At 44.9% G+C, this 26746-nt stretch overlaps 1 long non-coding RNA gene and 1 pseudogene across 2 annotated transcripts; one reads left to right on the top strand and one right to left on the bottom strand.

The window, feature by feature from the left end:
* Positions 1-13733: 13733 nt before the first annotated feature.
* Rpl26-ps6 (ribosomal protein L26, pseudogene 6) lies at positions 13734-14163 on the bottom strand (annotated as a pseudogene).
* A 7318-nt stretch (positions 14164-21481) lies between these two features.
* Positions 21482-26336, top strand: LOC120102394 (uncharacterized). Of its 2 annotated transcripts, XR_015686151.1 has the most exons (4): positions 21482-21812; positions 21900-22025; positions 25390-25499; positions 25780-26334. It is a non-coding gene; the product is annotated as an uncharacterized LOC120102394 (long non-coding RNA). The 2 variants fall into 2 exon arrangements; XR_015686150.1 differs by lacking the exon at positions 21482-21812 and having other exon boundaries at positions 21833-22025; positions 25780-26336.
* The last annotated feature ends 410 nt before the right edge of the window (positions 26337-26746 follow it).

A 26746-nucleotide genomic window follows, 5' to 3' on the forward strand; every position in this document is an offset into this window, starting at 1 on the left:
CAGAGCCTCCTACACCATCCACCACCCTGGCTCAGGGCGTAGCAGCTCAGAATTTGGAGCATGAACCTTGTGACATTCCGGGACATGCTGGGGCTAGAGAAACTTATTTCGTTGCTGCTTCTGTCTCAGGGGCTCATGTAGCCCAGGCTGTCTTCGAACTCAGAGGGTGTCTGAGAATGACCTTCAGCTTCTGGTACATGCCCATGCTTGCTTGCAAACATGCACCATGACATCCAGTTTGTACAGTGCTGGTGGTAAAATCCAGGACCTTGTCCATGCCAGGCCAGCACTCTGCCAACAGAGCTACACCAACAGCCCTTTTAAGCTCTCTACTTGATCTAGAATCACACCCAACCTCCAAAGAGAATGTGAAATCATTGAGTTAGCTACAATTTCTTCCTTCTTAGGTAACCATGGCAAGAAGAAAAAAAAATAAAGGCAGATGCTTTCCACCAGATAAAACAGATTTCCATAGTGTTCCACACCTGCTTAAAAACAAGGTTCAATGTTCTCAAACCTTAGGGTTGTGAAGGGTATATCTAGACTACATTGTAAGTTCTGCCTCATAGAGTTAAGCAGTGCAATCCGTACAACTGTCCACTAAGGCCCTCACTAGCCCTCCCTGTTTTAGTCTGGTCTCTGTTGCTGTGACAAGACCCGAAGACCAAAAGCAATGTGGAAAGTAAAGGGTTTATTTGACTCATACTTCCAGGTCATGGTCAACTAAGGAACTGGGGCCAGGAATTGGAAGTAGAACCCACTGAGGAATGCTACTTCCTGGCTTACTCTCTGGCTCATACTTAGTCAACTTTCTTATAGAGCTCAGACACCCCTGCCTAGGAATAGTGCTGCCCATAGTGGGCCAGACACCCCATGCTGATCATCAATCAAGACAATGTCTTATAAACATGCCCATAGACAATCTGATCTAGGCATCTCTTCAATTAAGGTTCCCAATTCCCAGGTGTCTGTAGGCTGTGTCACGACGACAATACAAAATACACACTGCCTTTGAGCATCTCAGGATGTCTACATAGGGTGGTCTCTAAACAAAATCGCCATAGTATACCCCATGGCAGCCCCCTGAGGGAACACACAGAACAGAGAGAAGGAGATGGGAAGACAACTAAATGCTCCTAAAGATGGGTCAGCAAGCTAGGAAAGGGGGAATTCAGAACAGGATGTTAAGCTCATGGACAGCAATCCAAGGGAAAAGAGAGGGTACAGGAGCAGGGCTTCATGCTTAGACTCGGGAGCTGCAGCTCACCAGGCCCCTCTCAAGATTCTCTTGTCTGGGCTGCTCAGGCTGCCTAGGAAAGCAAGGTCCCCAGAAACCAACATGTACAATGCCGAGGGGAGATGAGAGAGCTGGGGTTTTCCAGCCACACTCGCAATCCTCAGCCCCACAGTACCTCAGTGTGTAAAGGGGAGAATAACAATCTCCCTCCTGTTCCAATGAGTCTGAGCAGGAGGCCTCCTGGTGGATAGGAGCTCTTCCCAGAGGCTCCAGGCTCTGTCTGTACAGGCAGAATGGAAGGTTTTCAAACTGGCCAGTCTGGCTTCCAGGAAAACCCATGACATGTGAGGAATAGGCTGCCAAGTCGGCTAGAGGTAGAGCCAGGGCTCTGAGGCTCTTTGTCCTATGTGGTGGTCAATTCCCTGTGGAAACCCGAGGTGTCCCAGGCCTTCAGCTTCATCTCAGCTGAACAGAAAGGCTATGTCTTGAGTGGGTAGAGAGGGGGAATGGGGATGTTCGGAGACTATCCGTTTCTTAAGAGAACCTCTGAGGAAGAAACCACCCACCTCTGACAGGCCTGTCCAAGCTCAGTCTGCAAGATTACAGAGGGAAGAGCCCACTATGCTGCTTCCAGTAGCTATCTGGGTGTAAGTGGTGCAGAAAGCACACATAACCGTAAGCCTCAGGATAAACACTGGCTGTCTGCTGCGGCTTGCAATGCTTGTGCAAACTAGACATGGATTCATGGTCACTGTTGCAGAAGCTTCTGTCTCCACCCTTCACCTTTGCGTAGACACAGTATGGCTGACGAAGAGCCATGTCTGCCTCCGTCTGTCTTGCTGTAGTTCCTCTGCCAACAACAGCTCACAGATTCAGCACTTCACACCCCGTGTTGAGCATTCAGTCTGTCCATTTCCTCCCTCTGTCTATTGAAGACTCAGCTCCTACCTCCAGCTGATTCCCCGCACCATGACCCACTCTCCTCGCTTTATCTCTGCACACCCACATCCTATTATTTTAGGGTCAAAAATAAAATAAAGTTCAACTGTAAAACTTATAAATTATGAGCAACTGGATCAGTCCTTGGAGATCAGAAAAGGGAAAGGAAGGGGGAAGGAAAGGCAGGAGGAAAATAGCACCCCACCGCCATATGTGTGCACGTGGAAGCCAGAGGATGTTTCTCGGATGCTGTCTCCTTTGTGGGGGACAAGATCTCTCACTGATCTGGAACTCACCAATTAGGTTAGACTGGCCGGTCAGCATGCACCTACCACACTCAGAATTTTTCAAGTGGATGCTGGTACTGGAATTTGAGTCCTCCTACAAGCATTTGTTACTGAGCCATATCCCTAGTCCAATAGTTTAATTTCTAATGTTAACTAGATTGGAGTAAGAAATGGGGCACAATGAGGCAAACCTGTTGGGTTTATTCTTGGGGGGTTTTCCAGAGAAGGTTAACAGGGTGGAAAAACCAGCCCTGAATGTAAGCTGCACCTATCCCATAGCTGTGAGGGAGACTATCAAATAGGAGTAAGAGGCTCTATGAGGTGCTGGGAAATGGAGAGAGCTCTATCTAGAGCTTTGCCATTGAAGGCCTGGAGCTTATAAATTATTTGTTCATTGGCAAAGGAGTTTTGCCTTGGAAACCAAAAAGGCTCAAGACTCAGACCTGGTGATGAAGTGTCTCTAAACTGGGTCATGGACAAAGGCGAAGGATAGGCAACACCATAAATAATGAACTTACAGGACAGATGGTGTCAACCCAAGCATTTAGAAGCTCTCTACAAGGGACATGAAACCCAGAATGTAATGAGCTGCTGGGAAGCTTTGGGAGACTTCAATGTCAATCCATTGACTAATGATTTAGCTCAGTACTTATCTAGCCTGTTAGAACTACTTTGAACAGAATCTTCAGACTTCAGTCTGTCTTAGCTGTCCTCTGCAGATTTCTAAGGTGGATATTTCTGGCACAAGATGGGCATTCAAGGTCATCTTAACTTGTGTTCAGCTTTAACAAGCTCTCCAAGACAATTGACCTGTACTGAGGTTGGAGAGCTATTCCAACAGAGACAAGCTTGTCTATACAATACTCATGTTCTTCCAGAATGAGGGTCTTTCTCATTTAGAAAATGCATTTCTAAATGCATCTGGGAATCCCCTTGTCCCAAACTAGTTCAATAAAACATGGAAAATATTTTGTTCAAGAAAATATAAAAAATAGAGTGTGTCTTCTATATAGAGGCTCCTATCTGGATATGTGGGAAGAGCAGTGAAATGCACTACCATGTGCGTGTTTTTAAGAATGTGTTGAGAAAGCAGAACACAAAGCATGCAAGAATAAATGCAGTTACTAATGGCATCATGAATACAGTAGAGGTGCCAAGAATTTTAACTACATATTCTTGTGTAACTTCTGAAGACTGATTCTCCATCTGTAGTAATAAACAGAAAACGAGAATATGAAACAAGGACAACAATGATTGTGGTGGTTTGATGATGACGGTAGTTGTGATGATGGCAGTGGTGATGACAGTGATAGTGATTGTGACAGTGATAAATATACTGATGTTGATGGTGATGACACTGGTAGGGATGATGGTAGTGATAATGATGATGATGACAGTTAAGATAGTGATGATGGTGAGGATGGTGGTGGGGATGATGGTAGGGATTTGGTGGGGATGATGGTGGGGAGGATGATAGGGATGTGGTGGGGATGATGATGGGGATGATGGTAGGGATTTGGTGGGGATGATGGTGGGGAGGATGATAGGGATGTGGTGGGGATGATGATGGGGATGATGGTAGAGATTTGGTGGGGATGATGGTGGGAATGATGGTGGGGATGGTGGTGGGGATGATGGTGAGGGTGGTGGTGGGGATGACGGTGGTAATAACGATGATCGTGATGATAATGAAGACGGTGATGTGGGGATGTGATGATGGTGTGTTGGTGGATGATGATGTGGTGATGGATAGTGATGATGATAATGGTGGAAAGGACAATGGCAGTGATGGTGGAGATCATAGTGGTGATGGTGATGGTGGTGACAGGGATGCTGGTGACAGTTGTCTGATAATGGTGATAGTGGCGGTTGTTGAGAATGGAGAGACAAGGTCCCAGCACTCTGATACAATCTGCAAAGGACAGCTTGGAGGTTTTGGAACAAATGAGAACATTCTGAATAACACTGTAGTACCAATTCTTCTGAATTGCCTTCCCTGGGCATTTTGGGTCTGTCATTAGCCTGGTCTCTCTCCTACACAACTGGACTCTCTCTCTCCTAATGTTTATGGTTTTGATTTTGTTCTCATCCTCTTTATTGCATGTACACCTCTTTGGTGACATACACTTCCTTGTGCTGACTTAAATGGACTTTTCTGTCTGTCATACTTAGGATCTTTGAGTCCGCCCTTCACCCCAGAACATTCTTTTCTTTTCCATTCCATAAAATCAGACAGGTCATTTCACAAAACAGACAAACAGAAAGTTACAGTGCAATGTGACACCACAGGGCCAATGCTCAGAGGCTCACGATGACTAAGAAGTGTGTCGTCTCTGACTTACTGTGTGACCTTGGGGCCAGCCACTTGCCCTCTCTGTGTCTCAGTCTCCCGTGGTGGGATCATAATATCTACCGCCCAGCAGAGCTGAGAGCATTGAATAAATGATTATCTCGAACGCCCTCTGAGCTTCTGGGACAAAGGTGCTATGTAAATGCTCAGTACCCTTCTTCGTCTTCTTCTCATTAGTATTATTCAAACCCAGATGGCATTATTATTGTTGTTGATTGACAGCCCTGCATAGCCCCATTCATGGGTGTCAGAGAGCCAGGCGGTAGTTAACACAAGCAAAAACCATGTTTAAAACAAAGCCCAAGGAACACTCCAATAGTCTGTGCCTTGGGTTGCTATTAAAGCCACAGCAGCTGCGGTGGCAACACGGAGGGACAGGGCAAAGGAAACGCATCCCAGAGCACAAAGAGGGGAAAGTGGGTCTTGACACTGATCATATAATCGTGCTGGGCTTTTATAGACACTGGGAGGCCTCAAACAGAATAAATGCTTGAACTTGATCCACAGTTTACAGGCAGCGGCTGTGAAGGTCTTTGTTGCTGTCACTGCCATGTTAATGACCCAGCTTGGGGCTCTGCCGCCACCGCCACTGCTTCTTCCAAAGAAAACAAATCAAAACGAGGAACTCCATGTCCAGCAATGAGTTTTCCATTATACAAAAATTAAATATAACCCTTTGGTAGCTGGGCTGTCACCTTGCCCTAGTGGAGGCCGATGAAGGCATCAAGGTGCCTGTGAACACTTTGAAGAGCTCTAACCAGTTCATCCACAGGGAGGCCTTGTGTTTTTAATTGCAAATAAACAAATAGAAATCCATGATGGTGCCTTCCAACTCTGAGGATGGTGTCTGCTCTGAGGGAGCCTAGAGGCAGCAGCTGCCGAGGGAGGATAGGACCATTGGCTGATTTCTTTACACCATTCTCTCTCTCTGTATGGATAAGACCCTCCCCAGAGTACATGCTGACCACACAGGAGCTTTAGTATGTGACACTAGAGGACTTGAGTCCTACGGGTAGTCAGGGGGCATACAATTCACAGCCTAGGATTTTGATTATTTATTTGCTGTTGACACAGTAGCTCACGTAGCCCAGGCTGGCCTCACTCGATACGTAGTCAAAGATGACCTTGAACTTCTGATCCTTCTGCTTCCTTCTCACAAATGTTGGGATTCTAGGTAGTGCTGTGAATAGAAGCCAGGGCTTCATGCATGTGAAGCAAGCACTCTCCCAACTACCTTTCCCATGCCCCTCCCACTACACACACAGAAAGGGACGTGTAATGCACCTTTAGTGGGGCATCTGGACAAGTGAGTAGATAACATATCTCTAGGATATGGGCACACGTACATGGGAAGGTGGGTGACTGTTATAAAATATGGTGAGGCAGAAGTAGGGATGGTAAGGCAAGAGAGAAATCTTGGGAGCAGATCACTCTTGGGGAAGGTTTAGGAATGCAGTAGAGGGCATGAAAGTAAGTGAGACATCTGAGGTCCAGGAAGGCTTCCTGGAGGGGGAGGTAAACTGGTCCTTAGAGATGCTGGCTGTCTATGCCCCTCCCTCCATCCCCATTTTTCTTAGATACAGCATTAGGAGCCCAGTGTGTTTCTCCATGAAGCAGAAGGCACCGATCCTAGTCAAGGGGAACATTTCTTTGAGCCAAATGCATTGCAACTTTGCTTTCTTCTCATCTCTGTATTTTATCATGCTTTACATTTGTATCAAACTCTTCTCCCTCACTGGATCCTTCCCGGTGGTCCTTCGATTTACACTAGGAGGGCACCCACACACCCATCCATTCATCCATCCATCTTCCCATCCATCCATCCATCCATCCATCCATCCATCCATCCATCCATCTTCCCATCCATCCATCCATCATCCATCCATCCATCCATCCACCCACCTGGTGGGTCTTTTGCTTGACATCCTTCCTGATGGTCTTTCACTTGACACCAGGAGGGCACCTACACACCCATCCATTCATCCACCCATCTACCCATTCACCCATCTATCCATCCATCCACCTACCACCCTCCCATCCATCTTCCCAACCTTCCTATGGATTCCCTTCCCACACCTTCCTTATAGAAACTGTGTAAGTATACTAGATGCTAATTAATAGGCTCTGTCTTCCAGCAGAGCTGGTTTCTTTCTTGGGTTGGGAACAGCACCCTAGTGGCACAGAGTGTTTTTTTTTAAGATTTATTTACTTTATTTATATGAGTACACTGTCACTGTGTTCACATATGTCAGAAGAGGGTGTCAGATCCCATTACAGATGGTTGTGAGCCACCATGTGGTTGCTGGGAATTGAACTCAGGACCTTTGGAAGAGCAGTCAGTGCTCTTAACCCCTGAGCCATCTCCCCAGCCCTGTGGCACAGAGTGTTAATGCAGAAGCAAGCCCAAGCACTTTTGGCAGCTTCAAAGGGATAGAGATGAGGTAAAAGTTGTGATCTGAGACCAAAAGCAGGTTCCGCAGGAGTCACTGGAGGTGTAAAGGGATGCAGTCTAAAGTAAAGGGTGCAGGAACTGAGAGGAAAATGGGGTGCTGCCATAATATAACACTGGAGCAGTATTGGCAGAAGCTGTAAGGAACTATTAGTGGAAATACACAATGCTCTATGTTAGCGACTTTTCTTGTCATGGTGATAAAATGCTCAACTGAAGCAACTGAAGGAAGGAAGGCTTGATGTGGCTTACAGTTTCAGATGACAAAGTTCATCCTGTCAGGAAAGAACGGAGGGCAGGGTCAGCTTCATCCATGGCAGTGGAGGTTGCAGCCTACCAAGCTCACATCTTGATGGAAAATGGGAGAACACAAGGCCAGAAGCTAGACGAGGTGATAACCCTCAGAGGCCCACCCCCAGTGGCCTACTCCCACCAGTTTGACCTGCCCAACACAGGGAACCAGGTTTTCAAATCCATAAGCCTGTGGGGGTACATTTCACACCCGGACTGGAGCAGGCTCACAGAGACTGTTGGCAGGTACCTGAGGTCTTAAGACGATTGTCTACCACATACTAAAGAATCCTGTGAAAAAGATGTTTTAGGGACTTTGAAAGAGGAAGATCCAATATGGGGTGGCAGCAAGTTTGGCATCAACCTTTCCTGCAGTCACGTGGGAAAGAAGTTGCCCCTAGAGGACAGGGTGATGCAGATAAGGAGATCTCCAGGGTTACAGGGGACTCTGGCTGCTTCTTGCTATAGTGGAACTTGAGGCAGGGGGATAGCTCAAACTAGAGACTAAGGAAGCAGGTTTTCCAGAGTTTGAAACCCTCCTGTCCTTCCAGATAGAAGTAGGATGGATGAACAAATGGCTCTGGACAAGATTAAACCTGGGGAATGATGAGGAGAACTTGGTCTGAAGATGGAAAGAGGGTGTGACCGTAGCATCCTCTGTTCAGACCTTGGAAGAAGCTGAGGGAAAGCCCTGGAGAGTGGCTCATTCAGAATAAAATGGAGAACAGGATGGCAGGACGTTTAAGACTCCTGGGCAGCAGCTGGGGCTGGAGAGATGGCTCAGTGATTAAGACACTAACTTCCCCTGCAGAGGACCCAGGTTCAATACCCAGCACCCGCACGGAAGTTCACACCCTCTGAGACTCCAGTTCCAATGGATTTGACACTCTCTTCTGGCAGTCAGGGGTACCAGACACAGATATGCCACAGACATACATGCAGACAAACACTCTTACACATAATATAAATATAAGTATTTTTTTAAGAATTCTAAGTAGATTCAACAGGAGCTCAAGGTTGAGAGTGGTTTACCTGGGAGAGAGGCATTGCTGTGACCTTTTCTCATGCTGTGAGCTAAAAAATGTACAAGGTTTTTTGTTTGTTTTATTTTATTACCTTTTCTGTCATGTGGTATATACTAAAAACATCTTCTAAATTGTGACTGACATATGGGAAGAGGAAGTGGGAGTATTCTAGATGCTTTCTAGTGATGATGTTTTTAGTGAACGTTTTGTTTACAGAGTGGTGTCATTGGGAGGGTGGTTTGACAGCATCAGGACAAGACTTCTAATGGCTGTGTTAAAGATGCCTGTCCCCAGAAGGCATCCTACATCTGAAATGTAACCCTTCCTGTGTCTTGGGATCACCCCTGAGAGAGCCCAAGGCCAAAAGCTGAAGTTTCTTATTGTCAGGACAACTGCATCTGAAGACCAGTGAGCAGGCCATGGAAGAGTTGGTCCACTATGGACTGAAGAAAAGATTCTACCAAAAACATTTGCTCATCTGCTCTCTTTCTAATCCTTCGAGAAAGCCACAGAATCCAGACCTAAGGATTACCATAGGTGTGTACATCCCAATCTACACAAGACATATGCAAAGACGGTACAAGGTCCTGCCTGCAAAATGTATTTATGAGGGAAGAGGAGGCCTGCTCTTTTCCAGGATGGCACAGCTCTGGGTGGAGCTTGGACGAGCAGCGTGACAGTGACATAACAGCCTCACTCACAGCCTTGGCTTCAGGTGTCGTCTGAGATGTCAGACTTGCTGCTCTGGAGGCCATCACCCCAGCAGTTGGTTCTGTGCTGTGCAGGCACTCCTGGATATTGAGAGATGAGGATATACACGGCTCTTTTAAGCGATCAAGACACTATGTATTGCTAAAGGATGATGACCAAAGAACTAGCAAAGAAGTAGACACAGAGTCTTGCTGTTTGGATCTGAACTGATCCCTGTTCATCATTCTGAGCTCTTGTTTCTATGGCTGGTGAGGATGCTTGGGGAGGCTGCAGAACCATGAGGAGGTAGCAGCTGCTGGAGCCAAGCTGCTGGGAGTTTTCTTTGGGGGTCTGCTCTCAAAACTAGCTTCTCGTGACACAGTCTCTCTCGACTTCCTGGCCCACCGTGCTCTGAGAAGCCTCTGCTATGCCTTCCTGTCCCCATAAACTGAACTGTCCCACCATGGTAGGCCAAAAACCTTTGAAACTGTGAGCCAAAGGAAACCTTTGTTGTTTCTGCCAGGTTTTGGTGACAGTAAGGTAAATAATAGAGCAAGAAGCATGCGCAGGGTGGCAGCATCGCCCATAGAGGCAGAGTTGTTAGTAGGCCACCAGATGTCCCAGAAAGCAATGGTCACAGTAAAGGGGAAGGATAAAATGCTATTTGGCAAGCCCTAGTTCCGCCTTAAACCTGAGAATGGAGACACAGGCGCACAGCTCCAGAGATTTTTCTGGAGTTCATTACTTCCTGGGGTATCTCTACCTGAGCCTTGAAGCCTGACTCGAAGTCAGGCAAACTCAGGGTGGTAGAGAGGGCTTAGCATGGAAGGAGAAACAAAAAAACAGCCATGGATGAACAGGTAGTCTAAGGTGTACGGGCAGGGCTCTGAGCCGGGCAACTCACAGTGCTCTGTGATATGTAGAAGTTGTATTGGTCCCTGTGCATGTAAACCTTCAGCTCTCGTCTGGCACAACCTCGCTGTGGGATGCAGGGATTGGGAAAATCCTGTTCTGTGATAACTCCATATACTGTGGTGTTTATGGACATAAGGCTGCCCTTTCCTCCCATCTAGCAGGCAGAAATCTGCGGGTGAGGTAGGAGTGAGACATTTATTACATTGTGATAGTTGAAAGATGGACTTTCAGAAGTTAAGCGGTGATGGTATGTCTTTATAGTGCTAGCACTTGGGAAGCTGAAGCAAGGGCACTGCAAGTTCAAGGCCAGCCTGGGAGAAAAAGGAAGTTTAAGGCTACTCCGGAATAGAATATTCAGTTATTTTTTTCGGGAAGCATCTTCCATTGCTGCCCAAACCTATTTTTTTTTTTTTTGGACAAAGTTCATGCTTTGCTTCTGGCATAGCAGGTTGTCCATGAGATCAAGGCTCCCAACAAGGTGGACATCGGAGCATCATGGATCCCTGTTCACTGCCCCAGAATTAGGATGTAGGACCTGGGCTGGGGCAGCAGCTTTAAAGGCCAGGGGTTCCCACTGACCTCAGGCAAGATGGCTGCCATTGTGTAGATGATAAGCCATCCCCTAGAGTAATCTTGTAACAGGGACACACGTGCTTTCATACCTGTGTTGTCAGCCGACAGAGACCCCGCTCTTTCCTTAAGGCTCTGGTTCTTAGATGTGGGCCCAGAAGAGACTACTCAGTGCTGGTGTTACTGGTTAACTCTGGTTCTGGGTGACCAGTATGGTCACCAGAGATGCAGCTGGCTCCTGAACCCCTGACTCTGAGTTAGAACAACTTAAGCCGTGTTGTATATAGTACTCAATAAACCGGGTATGGTGATGTATGCCCTTCATCCTAGCATTTAGGGGGTGGGAGGAACTAAGGCAGTAGAGCAGCCACGAGTTTGAGAATAGGCTATAGAGTGAGCTCCAGGCTATCTATCCCGGGCTACAGAATAAGATCATGTTTCAAATGAGCGAACACACACGCACACACACCCCCCCACACACACACACACACACCCACACACACACATCTTGAAGATACCTTGGGAATAAGCTTATTATCTTTGTATACATTACAAGTTGAAATGATAATGTGCTAACATTTTGGTTGTAGTGGGTCAACTACAAACATGTATATTAATATCATATATTTTCTTTTATTATTATTAACTGCTACTAGAGGTGGACCCCTGGTCATCCTCTTTTCAAAGCACAGGCTCTGGTGCTGAGCTACACTCTGGCCTAACTCTTTCTAATGCATTAAAGTATATAATTTTTGAATGTAGCCGATAGAAGCTTCAAGTTCACACAGCGATCTATTCTGTACGTATTTGTGATGAATGTGGCTGTTGTAGAACTTAACTCTATTCCTAGTGCGTGATGGAGCTACTACGCATGGTGTGAGGTGAAGCTAAATGTCAATGGTTTGTGTGTGGAGCTGTGATTGGTGCCTTTCCTTAAAGCTACGGTCTTTCCCTAGTGGCTACTATTTTGTCTATTTTGTTCTTTTTTATTCTCTTCTCTCTCCCTTTTCCCTTTCCCACCCCCCTCCCCCCTCCCACACCCTCTCTAGACCAGACTGACCTTGAGCTCTGAGATCCCCCTGCCTCTGCTTCCCGAGTGCTGGTATTAAAGGTGTGAGCCATTTCTGCCCATTGATTTCTGTTTTAAACATGTATGGTTGCTTAGCAATAAAAATCAAAATGGTAAGCCCAAAGCATTTTCTTTTCCTTTCTTTTCTTAAGATTCCAAGCTTTCTTCCCTCTTCCTCCTGCGCTGTATTCTGGGTGTCCCCACTCTCCAGCTCAGCAGGAGAGATGGCCAGCCTTGGAAGAAAGGCAGCCTGCTGACTTTGGTGTTAAGTTGGTGTTACACTGCGTATGCATTATGTAGAATGCAGAGGCTGGGTCTCCACATTCTAAGTGGTCTTAAGCTAAACTCTAAATCATTTCCAGGGATTTAACCATGGATTCAAAATCTGTCTCTTGGAAGTAAAACATTGATTGGGGGCAAGTTATTAATAATTATCCATTAAATATGGCACTGTGAAATAAAGCTGGGGGGTTTTAATTAGACATGTGCAGAAACAGCAATTTGGAGAATTTTAAGTCTGGATTTGTTAAATCGTCAGAGAAGAAGACAGGATCTCATGAGTTAAATCCAGATTTTCAGAGAGGTGAGATCCTGGAAGCAAGGAGCAAAGTTCAAGTGGCAGAATGAGAATAGCATATTAAACTGCTCTCCTGCCCAAGCTTCCAGCATGGGGGCTTTGCCGGGTACATCCCTTGCTTTGCACAGGGCATGCTCTCCCAGTAAGAGCCCTTGGCCTGGTGGGAGTGCTGCAGGGGGACTGTTGGCCAGGCCGTTCTGGGAGGAGCCTCTAGAGGGATGCAGACAGGCACCAGAAGGAGGCTGTGGTTTTAGGGGATTTGCTTCTTTGTTTAATTCCTTTTTTGAATGCATTAAATTTCTTTTCCCAGCAGATGCACAGATTTGAGATGAAATTAAGATTTTTTTTTTTAACAGCAAAAACCCTACTCAGTTGACTTGACAGTGTGACTGAGCTGGGGGGCAGGGAGTGACTCTAGTCACTTTCTGAAGATGAAAAGAAAACTCTTCTGTTTGTCTCAGGCCACCATATCTTTTTTTTTCTCTTATTTTGCTGTAGAGAAAGGGAAAAAAAAAGAGCTGGAAGGATTCAGGGAAAGTTGGGCAATTAGGCAAACACTGCTGTCTGCACACTACAGCACTGCCTCCCAATGTCCTTGACAACTGACCTCCTTGTCAAAAATGGACTCAAATGTACCCCCCACCCCAGATCAAACTCTAATCTGCGGGAGAGACACGTTGGGATTTTATAAACAGCAAAGCTATTAAACACACTGGAGCCTGAAGCAGCTGAGTGCTTTCTATCATGTTTCGAGCCCTCTGAAAATAAGAGGGTTACCCGTGCTGACATCTGTCTGTTCTTCGGTAAAGCACACAGCCTGAGGAACGAAATGCGATTGCTTTCTCCTGTGCCTCAACAGCCCCCAGGCCCCCAGCACCATACTTCTATGAGGGGTTTCTTAGGAGAGCACAACTGGCTTTGTGTCGCCAGTTTACAACCCAGAGGGTAGAAGTTTTACCAGGAAAAGCCATGTTCTGTTTCATGTCTGTGTTTCTAAGTGCAGTTGAGTAAGGACAGCGCATTAGCAGAAGCACAGTGACTGTTACTGCAGAGACAACAGCACAACAATAAAGCATGTGTTTTCTCTTTTTCCCACATGCTTCCTCCTTGTCATTCACTCCCTCGCTCCCTCTCTACCTCCCCCGCTCACCCATTACGCCCTCATGGAGTGTCTAGCTCTAGCTGAGCCCTTTACTGACCTCCAGTCATGTGGCTATGGCTTGAACAGCATTTGACTTGAGGAAGCGCTCAGCCCCACTGGGGAGATACTGAGAACTAAAACTTTTTTTTTTTGACTACTTAAGCAGTCTTTAATGAAACCGTGCACGAGATTTCTACTCTTGCATCGTCTTGATCGTTTCTTCCTTGTATTTGCCTTTTTTCTACTTGTCGGGACTTGGCTTTCCTTTCCAGGATCCTCTTGCTGTCCTTGTCCAACTTTAGCCTGCTAATACCCACCATGATGGGATAGAGGCCCACATGGAAAGTTGGGCCATTAGCCTTCTCTCGCTGGACTCGTTCGATATACAGGACGCATTTCTTCCTGTACACTTGGACCACTTTGCCAATCTGCTGGCCTCTGTAGTGTCCTCAGACAACCTGAATGTCATCATCCTTTCGAACAGGCATAGACTAAACGTTATACTTCTGTCTCAGCAATTTGGAAAGAGGGGAAAACATGATCTTCCAGATGTGAGAAGGTGCATTGAAATGCCGTTTGCGGTTCTTGCTTCGGTCAGAAGTCACGAAGGGATAGAACTTCATTTTGGCGGCTACAATCCAGGAAGCTTGATAACATAAGCAATGGGAAAAGGTGAACAATAGTAGACTAGGAAAAGTGCTCTATGGTAGTACGCAATAGTACTCTCTTGCCCCGAGAAGAAATAAACAAGTTTATATGTAGGATTGGGAGCCAGCTTCCCTGCTGAAATGACTTCTGAAAGATTAAAGGTACAGCAAGAGAGCTGTGTGGCAGAGGAGACAGCACATGCAGACAGGTCATCCCTCAGTGTCCACCCATGGGGTGGCTGCCAGGATCTTCTGCAAATACCAAGACCCATGGATACTCTAGTTCCTTCTGTGAGCCAGTGCACTGTTTTACAGAGCACTTTAAATCATCTCTCGACTGTGAGTGGCACCCTGAGAATACTGCTGGAAGTAACTGTCATCTGCATTGCTCTGCGAATCAAGACAAGAAAAGTATGTGGGGGCTGGGGCGATGGCTCAGCAGTTAAGAGTACCTGTTGCTTTTGCACTTGTGGATCTGGGTTCAATTCCCAGCACCTCCGTGGTAGTTTACAACTATCTCTAACTCTATTTCTGGAAAGCCAATGCCCTCTTCTGACCTTTGTGGCTACCAGGCATACATGTGGTGCTCATATATACAGGCAAAACACTCATACACATAACAGAAAGTTTTTAAATTTAAAAATTAAAAGTACATGCACTAGAGAGAGAGAGACAGAGACAGGGAAAGAGAGCGACAGAGAGAAAGAGACAGAAAGATAGAATGAGAGAATGAGAGAGAGAGAGAGAGAGAATGAGAGAGAGAGACAGAGACAGAGACAGAGACAGAGAATGAATTAAAACTCAAGTACTCAAGTACAATGATGATCAGGTCTCTTCTGAAATCATACCACCAATGTCCACTGGCCAAAGAAATCTCACAAACAAGACTAGAATAAAGGAGGGAGAGACAGATTCTAATACACACAGACACAGACACAGACACAGACACACGTACACAGACACACACACACACACACACACACACACACACACACACACACGCACACACACACAGGAAGCATATGGCAGACACATTGCAAAGGACACACAGGTAGAGATAGGATGAATTCGTGGCAAACCACACAAGATCAGGAGGAGCACCTGCTAACAATCGAGGCTGGGATCAACTAACACGGTGAGTGAAATCCAACCATGCATCAGACCAGAACCACCCACGGGGACAGCATAAAGCCAAAGCTTTAAGATCAAGGATGAGAAAAACAAATTCCAATTCCCAAAAGAATGTTGAGCGGCAACATTCGTATTTGATAATAATGTTAATTTAGCTAAACGGACAGAGAAAAAGAGGAACATCAGGTAATAAAAAATGGATCCCACAAGTTAATGAAGCAATCATGATATTGCATGTACCTAACAATTCTTTATTTTTGGTTTTTTTAAACAGGATCTTACTATGTAGTTTTGACCGTCCTAGAACTCATTCTGTAGACCAGGCTGGCCTTGAACTCACAGAGATCAACCTGCCTCTGCTTCTTGGGTGCTGGGATTAAAGGTGTGTACCACCATTTCTCAGCTCTAATAATATATTTTAATGATATAAGAAATATAATGATATAATAAATTTATAAAAAACAGTCTTGACATTGCTCTACCAGAAAATGAGCCCAATAATCTATAACTTTTGAAGAATGTAATCATAACTTTATTTATTAAATTTATATAGACTCCTGTATGCAACACATTAAGATTATAAAGCTTTCATATTGAGATATTTATAAGATTGGTTTTGTTAATAATTTATATCACACACATTTTGGCCATCGTACACTTACTTAGACATCCACAAACAAAATAGAGAGCTTTAAAAGAAAGTGAAACAAATCATGAAAGAAAACTGTCTTCAAAAACAGAAATAGATTCACAGTTAATATTTGGATTCAAGAGGAACCGTAATGGAAAGTCTAAAATAATCTAAACTAAATCTTTAGTTTAATAAATAAACTAAATTGAGTGGAATAAGAGAGTGATTAAACTGTATTTAACATATTTACATATATGCATATATAACTTAATTTATATATAATTTAACTGTATGAAATACAAGAAGTTCTGCATTTGCCCTCTATTGAAAATGCAAGGTAAATTGAGTGTGGTGGCTCTCGCCTGTGCTCAGGAGGCTGAGGTAAGATCTCAGGCCTTAGGCACATCCTCCATCCCTGAGTTTTTACAACCCCACAGTAGATTTCAGTGCGTCTTCTTGACATGTGGAGGAGAGAATGGGGAACAGCTCCACAGTGGCACTGTCTTTATAGCCAGAACTGCTTATCTCTGAGCATCTTCAGTGCGAAAAGTAAGCCTCCGCCTCACGTCTGTTGCTCTTCAGCCTGTTGTCATACTCGTAACCAAGCCTCATCCCACGAGCACAAAGAAGGCACATTAGCTTAATGAAGCATGTTTATTAAAAAATATATTGCAACATTGATTGTAATGCCCAACACCCGTGTGAGATCCCTGCTGAACTCCCACTACGGATGATCTAGAATGAACCTTTATACCTAAGCCAAGAAAGGAGTGTTGCTGTACTTGAAGTCTTAGCTAATACAAAAAGACATGGGAATGAGTAATAGGCGTGAGAACTTTAAAGTAAAAGGAGAACTGCCCTATTTACAGGTGACATGACATGCTCTACTGGACTTCATAAATTGTCAGCATCAAGTGTTCTCTAAACTTAATCTTAGACCAACAAAGAAATCAATACTTTACCTGTCTCCAGGAAAGCGCAATTACAAGTATAGAGTTAAAATGTACAAAAATTCACAAAATGTCTCTATACATAAGTGGTGATAGGTTATTGAAGGAAATGAAAGACACCCGACTTGTTAATTAGGATGCTTTTAAATGTAAGCTAACATATCCAACAGGAAATGTCTTAAAAATATTTTTAGGTCTAGGTATAGAGCGTTTTCCTGGCATTCATGAAGCTCTAGTTCCATCTCAATCAATGTAAGATCAGTTAATCATCGATCAGGCAATCAATCAATCAATCACTAATGTACGCACAGCCTGATGGCTCAACAAGTAAACAAGGTGACCACCAAGCCTGATGACCTAGATTCAAATTCTGGAACCCATATGGTAAAAGGAGAGAACTGACTGCCAACACTGTCCTGTAATCTCTAAATATATTCGCAAGCATACACACAAAGACACAAATAAGTGTATTTTTAAAAGTGTTTTACACAATAAGACGTCTAATCTAACTGAACTGGGTCCAGGATTGGTTAGCTTGGCAACTCAAACATGCCATCAAACTTCTTTCAGGCTGTCTCCAACTTTATTTTCAATCACTCCAGCATGGTTTTATGCCCAAGTCTCTCCTCCCAGTAGGGTGAACTTCACATGGAGTCTTCACATGGCTGTTATTATCATGTATCCACTCAAAGTTAAGCCTTTTCTATAAAACGCTACTGTGTGTGTCACTGTCATCAAGAGATGATGAACGGTACCTCAGACCTGCACAGTATCTATTCAGAGAGGAGAGTTTCCTGCCAGAAGAAGAGGGGCAGGGTGCAGTCATTGCTGTGGGGTAGACAATCGGCAGACCCTGCAAATAAGAGATGAAGGAACCACTGTTACTACAACTCCCCATGATCTATGAGTGAAGTCTAATTGATATAAATAACATATGAGGACAAAAGGGCAAGAATAGCTACAACAGTTCTATAGGGGGGAGATGAGGGGGACTTGATCTACCAGAGATCAAACATCTTGAAGAGCCATGCTGGTTCAGATGGCAGGGCTTTTGCACAGGACAGAATAGGCATGGGACCATGATTATTTGAAAGTTGGCTTGTGGCAGAGGTAGCATTATCTTATTCTTTAAGTCAATGTTTCTGTGATGGCTAATCCTACTTGTCAGTTTGACACCCCTGGGAAGGGGGAACCTCAGCTGAAGAATTTCTTCTACCGTGTTGCCCTGTGGGCATCACTGTGGGGGAATTTTCTTGATTGCTATTTGATGTAGAAGCATTAAGCCCACTATGGGCGGTGCCATCCCTAGGCATTTTGGCCAGGGCTATATAGAGTAGCTGATTGTAGATAAATCTAGGAGCAACCAGGAAGCAGTGTTTTCCCATATTTACTGTTTTCTGATCCTGCCTTATGCTTTGGCTTCCCTTCAGAATAGGCTGAAGTCTCTAATAGGAGACAAAGTATTTTCCTCCCCAGGTTGTTTTGGCCTGTGTTTTATCATTGCAACAGAAAGTTAACTGGGAGAGTTTTGAAAAGAAGCACAATAGTCAAATCTTTGACTCCACTGATCAGAATGAACAGTATACTCTTCCCAAACTTCAAAAATACTGTGTTCTCTCACAGGCCGTGAGTTCTAGGACCACCCAAGATGCCCTACCAGAAAGGAAAGGCATTTAGGAAGCAGCTATTTCAAGCTTTTTTTTTCAATGAACACATTGTGTCTACTGCTTCAACCCATATTTCATTTCCTCCCAGGGTTTGGAAATGGATACTAATCTCTTGTCCCCAGTTCCTGTTCAACTGGGTTAAGAGTCAGTGTGGGAGAGATGAAGAAGTTATGAAGAATTCAAACCAGGAGGCTGGCAGGACCAGATGTGCCTTTTATACAGATTGTTGGGCCACAAGAGGATAGGATACAAAAGCACAATAACAGATAATCTTACCCTCAAGGGTTTACAAACCTACCTGAATGGATTCTGAATACACACAGAAGAACAAGAAACCGTGCTTGCTGGCTCACGAAACAAAAGCCTGGGAACTCAGAGAGGGAGGAGGGGGTCTTCGCTTCATGGAAGCTGTTAGGGAGGAGCTGGGGACTGGGCTTGGCCAATTTACTCATCACTTTGGAGCTCAAATTTCTTTTTAATTAATTAGCTAACTATTTGGGGTGTGTGTGTGTGTGTGTGTGTGTGTGTGTGTGTGTGTGTGTGTATGTGTGTACATGCTACAGCATGTATGGAGATCAAAGAACAAGTTCTAGGAATCTGTTTCATCTTCCCATCTTGTTGAGGCAGGATATGTCTCATTCCCACTGAGTGGTGCACTCCAGGCTGTCTGGCTTCTGAGGTTCCAGGTGATTCTGCTTCCCACCTCACTCCAGCAGCTCTAGGATTGTAGACTCACACCATCAGACCTAGCATTTTAGGTGGGTTCCAGGGATGGAGCTCAGCTAGTCATTGCACAGCAAGAGACTTTCTCTGCTGAGCCATCATGCCATCCTTGAACTGGATTCTTGCCTATAAGAGTGGAATAATGTCCCTTCCTAGCCCAAAGCTGTTCTAAGAATTATGTGATGTGCCTTGGATCTCTGAACTATAACACGTACTCATACCAACAGTAAAGTGAATGACATTGGCTTCTTTGTCACTTGTAGTCATATTCATCATGACCCCTTTACAAATGAGGGAAGGAGCACCCAGTCTTCCTGCTGGAAGGAACATAGGAGTTTCTACACACATTCTTCATCCAAGTGGCTGTCTTGTCTCCAACTGTCCACTTTCCAGGACTGCTTCTCTTTTCCATTGTAAGGTTCCTTAGTCCGCTGCTGTGCTGCAGGAATTTTTAATCCATGGGGATGAAACCAGACTCCCTCCCACTGCATCTCTGTCCATAGTTTGACCTGTGGGAGCCACACAAAATGACCTTACTCCCTTCCCCATTTGACAGCATTGTGGGAATTGATGGACGGCTGTCAGGGCTCCTCTGTTGTATCAGCCTTCACAGGTGTTGGAACTGCCCGTCTTGTGACATGGTTTCTGGGACAATTCACTAACCCAGTGTCCTTGGTTTGCCCATTACTTTGTCAGTAAATTCTTTAACATGAGGATGCCACCTTCGCTGCCACTTCTAACCAGAGAGAGTGTAAATGTTCAAGAGTGAGGCATTTGAAACCAAGCATGTTCCTAACAGAGTAATGCATATCTATCAAAGCTGTGTTTTCAAAGACTATATAGTGACATGAGGGAGATAGTCATTGTCTAATGAGGAAATGATTATTCTACTGTGAAACGGAATCAACTCCATGGTCTTGCATGTTCTAGACAACCTATTTACTTCTGAGCTATACCCCCAGCCCCAATACCAAGTTCGTTGGTGCAGAATGTAAGTACATAAACCTCACTTTAGATAGTTCTCTCCACGTAGCTCCTTGAGGCATGCAAAATAAAAAATTGATGAACAAACAAAATGCTAACCAATCAACTAACCAACCAATCAAACAAACCTTCAGGGATATATAGTAAGCAGACAATAGTTGCTTATGTTGTGTGTAATTTTAAAACTCCATGGTATCACCTTCTTGGGCTGTGCTCTCACTCAGCTCAGCTCCATGAATTCACTGCCACTGGTCCCACTCCAGTCATAGCTCTGCCAATGGCCAGCTTGTTCTCTGACCTCTAAGAGCTGCCATCAGTCCTCCAACCCCTCCTGGCTCGCTCCACCAAACCCCCAACAACTGCCCAGGCTGCGCCCTTTCTTTTGTTCACTTGAGTCACTGCAGAGGGAAAACACCAGACAGCTTTCATATTAAAACCAGTCAGATAACTCAATGGCTGGGTGAAGAATATCCTGCCCTATCCTCCTTCAAAGGAGGAGACCTACCTGTCTCATGCTCCTCTCTCCAAAGCCTGGCTGAAAAGCCCATTCTCTATATATTTCCCTCCTCTTCCTCCTGGGACCCAGAAATTCCACCTCTACACCTTTGCCCAGTGATTGGTTTCTGCCGTCTTTATTGACATAATCAAGGGTCATTAGGGAACCAGATTTTAGTTATCAGCTCCTCCCTATAGTTTACATGGTGGCGGTACAGTAACTTTTCTCTTATTTCAATTGCTCTGCCCTTTGTGATGATAACTGTATTTTTCTTTTCATGACTTAAAAGACATTACAAATTTGACAGTGGAGGAGAAACATGGTACCCATAACAAGTCATGATGCTCAAGTGGCAACAAGGCCAACAACAGCCCCAGCCTCCCCACCCTCGCTCTGAACAAATTCCTATCAAACATTAAGGTTTGTTCATTTTTTGTTGTTGCCTGTTTGTTTGTCTTGCATCTGGACCAAGAATTGTTTCTCTGGTCATGCTGAGATTTTCTTAATAATTTTTTTTCAAGTTGTTTTGCCTTAGTGCTTCAAAGAACTGAGTTGTTTTTTTTTTTTCAGTTTGTTTTTTCTTTTTTAACCACAATAAAGAGCCTTTGTTTCCCTTCATTCCACCGTGCTCTGTGTCTTTTGGCTTCTTGTTGGTGGGAGCCCATCCTGTCTCTGATGCAAGGCAGAGTGTCAGTTACTCTGCTTGCTTTGTGTCTGTCACTGGACCCAAACAAGAGTTGGTGGCATCCTGTTCAGTCCTTCCCTGAGTTAATGAGACTCTGTTGGCTTTCTGGGTACAGCGGTTGGTCCAATGGCACCTTCAACCAGTAGGTTCTTCAGTCTCTAGATATTCAGCTTCTAAGATGTGTTGTCCACAGCCTTGCTGAGAGACTTGCTAAAAAACAACCTTGTGAGTTCTGGATCGCTTTCAAAGGAGGAAAATGAGAGACATGATAGCGCGGTGTGGTTTGTTCTACATCGCTTGCCCTGGCTGCTGGAGATCACCACTTCCTTTGCTAAGCGATTACAATCTCTTTAATAATGTAGGTTAGAGTTTGCTGTGGATCAAAGCTAAGCTAAGCCGGGCAGGGCAGCATTTCACTAACCTACACATTCCTCACTTTCAACAGCTCGGAGAGTTGCCCATCACTAATCCGTTGGCATGAATACCAAGACTCCTGCAAAATTCCTGACGATGTCTCTGTGATTAAATCTCCGAGTTCTTTCCATCCCCAGGAATCTGCCTTAGACCCAAGGTGGGTATTCGTTTTCTGTGAAGCTTCACACCCAGGGCTGCAATTTCCTCTCCCCCATATTTATACCCCCTTTCCCCCTTGGACCATTCTTCTTGGTCAGAGTTGATAGAAGCTAGGTAGGTCTTGGGTAACTCTAGCTGTCTGTCTGTCTGTCATCTGCTGACATTACACCATCTGCTCCGAGCACTGGCCTTCGCTCTTCCCTCTTCTTCCTGCTCCCAACTTGCACAAAGCTGCTCTTGCTGTCACTGGTCAGTCTCTGCAAGTCTCAGGCTTGTTTTGAGCCCTAGTCTTGGAATGTTATAGCCCTGGACCCCTCCCTTTCTCCTTTAGTTACGTTTCCCTCTTTCCCCTTTGAAAACCTGAGAGAAGGTTCTGGAGAGCTTCTCGTCACTCTTTTGTCAGGACCACTGGTGAATACATTGCCAGAACTTAATTTTGGAGATGTTGTTGCTTTACTATGGCCGCTGTGCTCTTTGGAAGAACACATGAGTAAGAAGACAGAAAGAATCTCTTTAGGTTTGCATCATACGATAGCTCCAAGGGGAGTCGGGCGAGTAGCTGGCCCGGTGGTGTGCCTTTTAGGATGAACATGCTAAATTTCCCCGGAAAATTGTGTGACAAGTGAAATTTTAAAAAGTGTTTCTTAGGGTGTGGAAGAAGGGTTAGTTTCAGTTTACTGTGCAAGGAGAAAGAGGGGAGAATGGAGAGAGCAGAGAAAGAAGGAAACTGGGGCTAGGTTTCCAGCTGCCTCACCTTCGGATCAATCCTTGAAGCTCTGTCCTGATATTAGAGGAGGGAACGGAGCACGGGTTACATGACTTTGGATAACCTTGCTTACAACACAGAACCTAGAGCCAGGAGTCAGGCCCAGGCAGTTCGCCTGGACTCTTCACTCTCACAGGTGGCTCATAGGCAGCTTATGGGACTGCTCAGCCCAGAAATGGGGTTCACTGTGATCATTTAAGAATTCAAACTTTACATCAAACTCTAGATTGATTGCTTCTTTTGAAGATTTCAGGACCCATGTTTCTGCTTGGTAGGAACCTTTAACACCAGGCTCAATCCCTTCAGAGAGTTGGGCTCACTCTAGCTCCTAATATTCCCCATGTTTTTGTTTATTTACGTTCTCTTCTGGGCCTTGATAGACATCAGAGTCTGGAGTGCTGCTTCCCACTTCCCGTGGACAACTCGTCCCTTTTCCTGGTTTCCAAAAGAAAGCCTTTGGCATTATAGAAAAGGAGAAAGCAAAAACAGTGAAAAGTCAACTATATGACTGCTATGCTACACTGAGGTTAGCATTGTTAAGCCCCTGGAAAATGGCAGCCCAGAAACTTGAGGGGTTCTAAAATGTCTGGGATTCATTTCCTCAGCTCATCTCTGGCCCCTTCATTCCCAATGACGTATCCACTTTCAGCACCATGTTCTCAAACCAGAGTCTAATGAGGACACCACCGGAGACTGTAGAACCTCTAAGAGTGGCTTCTGAGACAGGAGGGCACCAGCGAGGAGAGCATTTATTGTGGACTCTTGAAGTTGTAAGATAAATGAGGCTCCATAGAATGAAGAGGACAAGTGAAATCTGAAAAGCCACGTGAAGGGAAACACTGTTTATTTGTTCATTCTCTGATATTTATATCTTGCTGGATACCTTTTTATTCTGTGTCCACTATGCACACAACTAGACAATGGTAACTCTGGCAATTCAAGTGATCTAGATGGTGAGAACTTGTATATGAGCAGATAGATAAATGTCTTTACTACAGAGGACTGTATGTTAGTAAAGAGGTTGGAAGACAGGGTTGGGATGAGAGCAAGGACACTGTGTTCAAGTTTCGTAGGTGGTTCTGGTGGATTTCAGCAGATAAGAGTGCCAACAGAAATCTGGACAGGAAGGACTGTTCTGGAGGATGTTTAAGCCACATTCAGTAGAGCCTCTGGGCTTTTTAACGAGGCTGGAACTGGGAAGACGTCTATCACTCTTGAAGTTGAATTATGTGCATTTTAAAATTACCAAATGTATGTGAATCTCAGAGGGTCAGGGGTGGAATGTAATAGTTTGAACTGAACCATTTTAGGGGCTTATGCTTTACATGCTCAGAAACCAGCTGTAGTGTATTTTAAGGACTGTGGAGCTTATAGAAGGGGGCACAGTCAAGAAGAGCTCTTACTGCTCTAACAGATGAAGTGGGCTTGGTTCCCAGAACCAAGGGGGTATGACACCATCTTCTGACTTCCATGGGCACTTGTATGAACTTGATACATAGAAACTGATATAGGTGGACTTGCGCACACACACACACACACACACACACACACACACACACACACACACACACACACAAAACCAAATAAATAAAAAGAAGAAGGTAGAGCCTGACTGGCAAAAGTAGACCACTAGAGGTGAGCCTTTGAAGGTTATATATTTCTGGTTCTGGCTTTCTTCCCTGAGAAGTTCAATGGACAAGTCCCCACACATGTTCCCACTGACACAACTCTTCTAGTCGCCCTTCCTGCCATGAGGAACTGAAATCTCTGAAACCACTGGACAAAATAAAAATTTGCACCCTTATATTACTTTTGTCAGGTATTTGCTCATAGTAATATGCCCCCAACCTTGTGTGTGAGCATGTGTGTGTTGTGTGTGTGTGTATGTGTGTATGTGTGCATGCACATGCATGTGTGTGCAAGTCTACCTATATAAGTTTCTATGTATCAAGTTCATGCACTTACAAGCACATACATGTAGGAGTGAAAGAGGCAATAAAGACAGAAATAAGGCATTGGACTTGTGAGTCTCTGTGTCTCACAAAACAGTGAAAATATCTGTACCTGTGTGGAAGACTAGGATGCAGAGTGTGTCCTAAAGGACAAAGCCATGAGCAGAGAGCAAAGAGGTGGCTCGAGGCTGAAGAGCACTTATTGCTTTATCAGAGGATATGAGTGCAGATCCCAGCACCTATGGAGAGTTAAAAGCACTTTCTCCTTTCACAGGGAGCCCAGGTTCAATTTCCAGTACCAACATGATGGCTCTCAACCATCTGTAACTCCAGTCCCAGACATTCCGATGTCCTCTTCTGGTCTCTGCACACACATGCGGCATAGTCACACATTCAAATGATACACATAAAATCAAAATTAAAGCTAAAAAATCCAAAACCAAAACATGGGTAAAAATCCAACTACCCAGGGAGGCCTAGTGGGGAGTAAGGCTGAGAACCATCATGAAATTTAGAGAAAAATCCCTGATTCGTAGAGAGCAGGAACAGTGGAGGATTTGGGGCAGGCACCCAATCCCAGAGGCTTGAGATGTGATGGAAGGAAGGAAGGACAGGAAGAGGGTGTAAGGTCTTACATGTTTCAGTTGTGTACCCAGGACAGGAAAGCGAAGCATATAGTGACCCTAAGAAACAAGCAAATAATCCCAAGGAAGTCCAGGACGCCAGCAGGAAAAGGACCCACAGAGAGGAACAGGTAAATGCTTGGGGGTAGCAATGAACCTGTTCTTTCTTGGGTCTTCTGTCCAGCTTTTCCTTGAAGCACCGTGTAAGCTCCGTGTGGCAGGACAAGGGATGTTTCTAGAACTTTCGTTTGCTCAGTTGACTTTGTACAGTGAGGGATGGGAAGCTGAGACGTTGTCTCTTAAACGCCCCCTCACACGCCCCCATCTGCTGGGGTGGGTGCTTCCTGTGCCTTTGGAGACACCAACTCGGAATGCCACCATCAAATCTTCTTTGTGACCTTTGCTTCTTAGGAACTCTCCTGAGGTCCACGAAGTCTGGATGCACATGTTTCTCTGAGACTCGAGGCGGCACAGCATGGGTCCAGTTGGTGTGAGATACTTGAGTCTCCTGGTGTTGATGACTTTAGGGATGGCCTGATGTATTGGGGAGTAACAGGTCACTGTGCCATGGGCTCTGAAACATTTCCTTGGATCCACCAAATAAAAACCTGTTTGAACCCTCAGAGGCCAAATCTTTACCCACAGCATCCTTCATCTTACTTTCCTACTGTTGATTTCCTGTATAGCCTTAGACAAGGTCTATGAAGTCCTCAGAGCTACAATCCCAGCAGCGTGTTTTGTATTTGTTTGTTTTGTTTTTAACTCTGAGGGGGGGGGCTGGAGGAGAAAACTTTCATTTTTATAAAACATAATAGTTGTATTGGTTCTTTGGGGATTTCCCATCATGCACCTCATCATGCTCATTTTCTAGCCCTTCTCTACCTGTCCTGACCCCTGTGACCTCTTCCCCCCAAATAAAACAAAAGAAAAATTAAAACAACAACAATAAAAACCAAGTTTGTGTTATGAATATATTCTCTCGAGCATAGTCAAACTCTCTGGTCATCCCCTTAAATAGAATTGAATCCTTCCTCTCCTTACTCTCAAGAAGCCATCAATTGTGGAGAGCTCAGTTTGTTATCCCACCTCCAATAAGGATAAGAGCAACCTTATCACACTTTTTAATAGTTCCCTTTGATGGCTTCCTCTTTAGGCTGCTATTTTGGGGTAGGGGGTGGAGGGGTAGGAGGCTGTCACAGAAGCCTTCCATGTTCCTCTTTCTTAACCACGCATATCTGCAAAAGTAGCTTCCTTGCTCTTTACAATCAGTGGGAGCGTGGATCATGAACTTCCACACGGTTTCTGGCTACATGGCAGACCATGAACACGGCCCCTGGCTGGAGTCGGACGACAGATCCAGAGAAGACCCTCTGGCATC

Source organism: Rattus norvegicus, chromosome 4, assembly GCF_021556685.1.
Source record: "Rattus norvegicus strain SHRSP/BbbUtx chromosome 4, alternate assembly SHRSP_T2T, whole genome shotgun sequence".
NCBI lineage: Eukaryota > Metazoa > Chordata > Mammalia > Rodentia > Muridae > Rattus > Rattus norvegicus.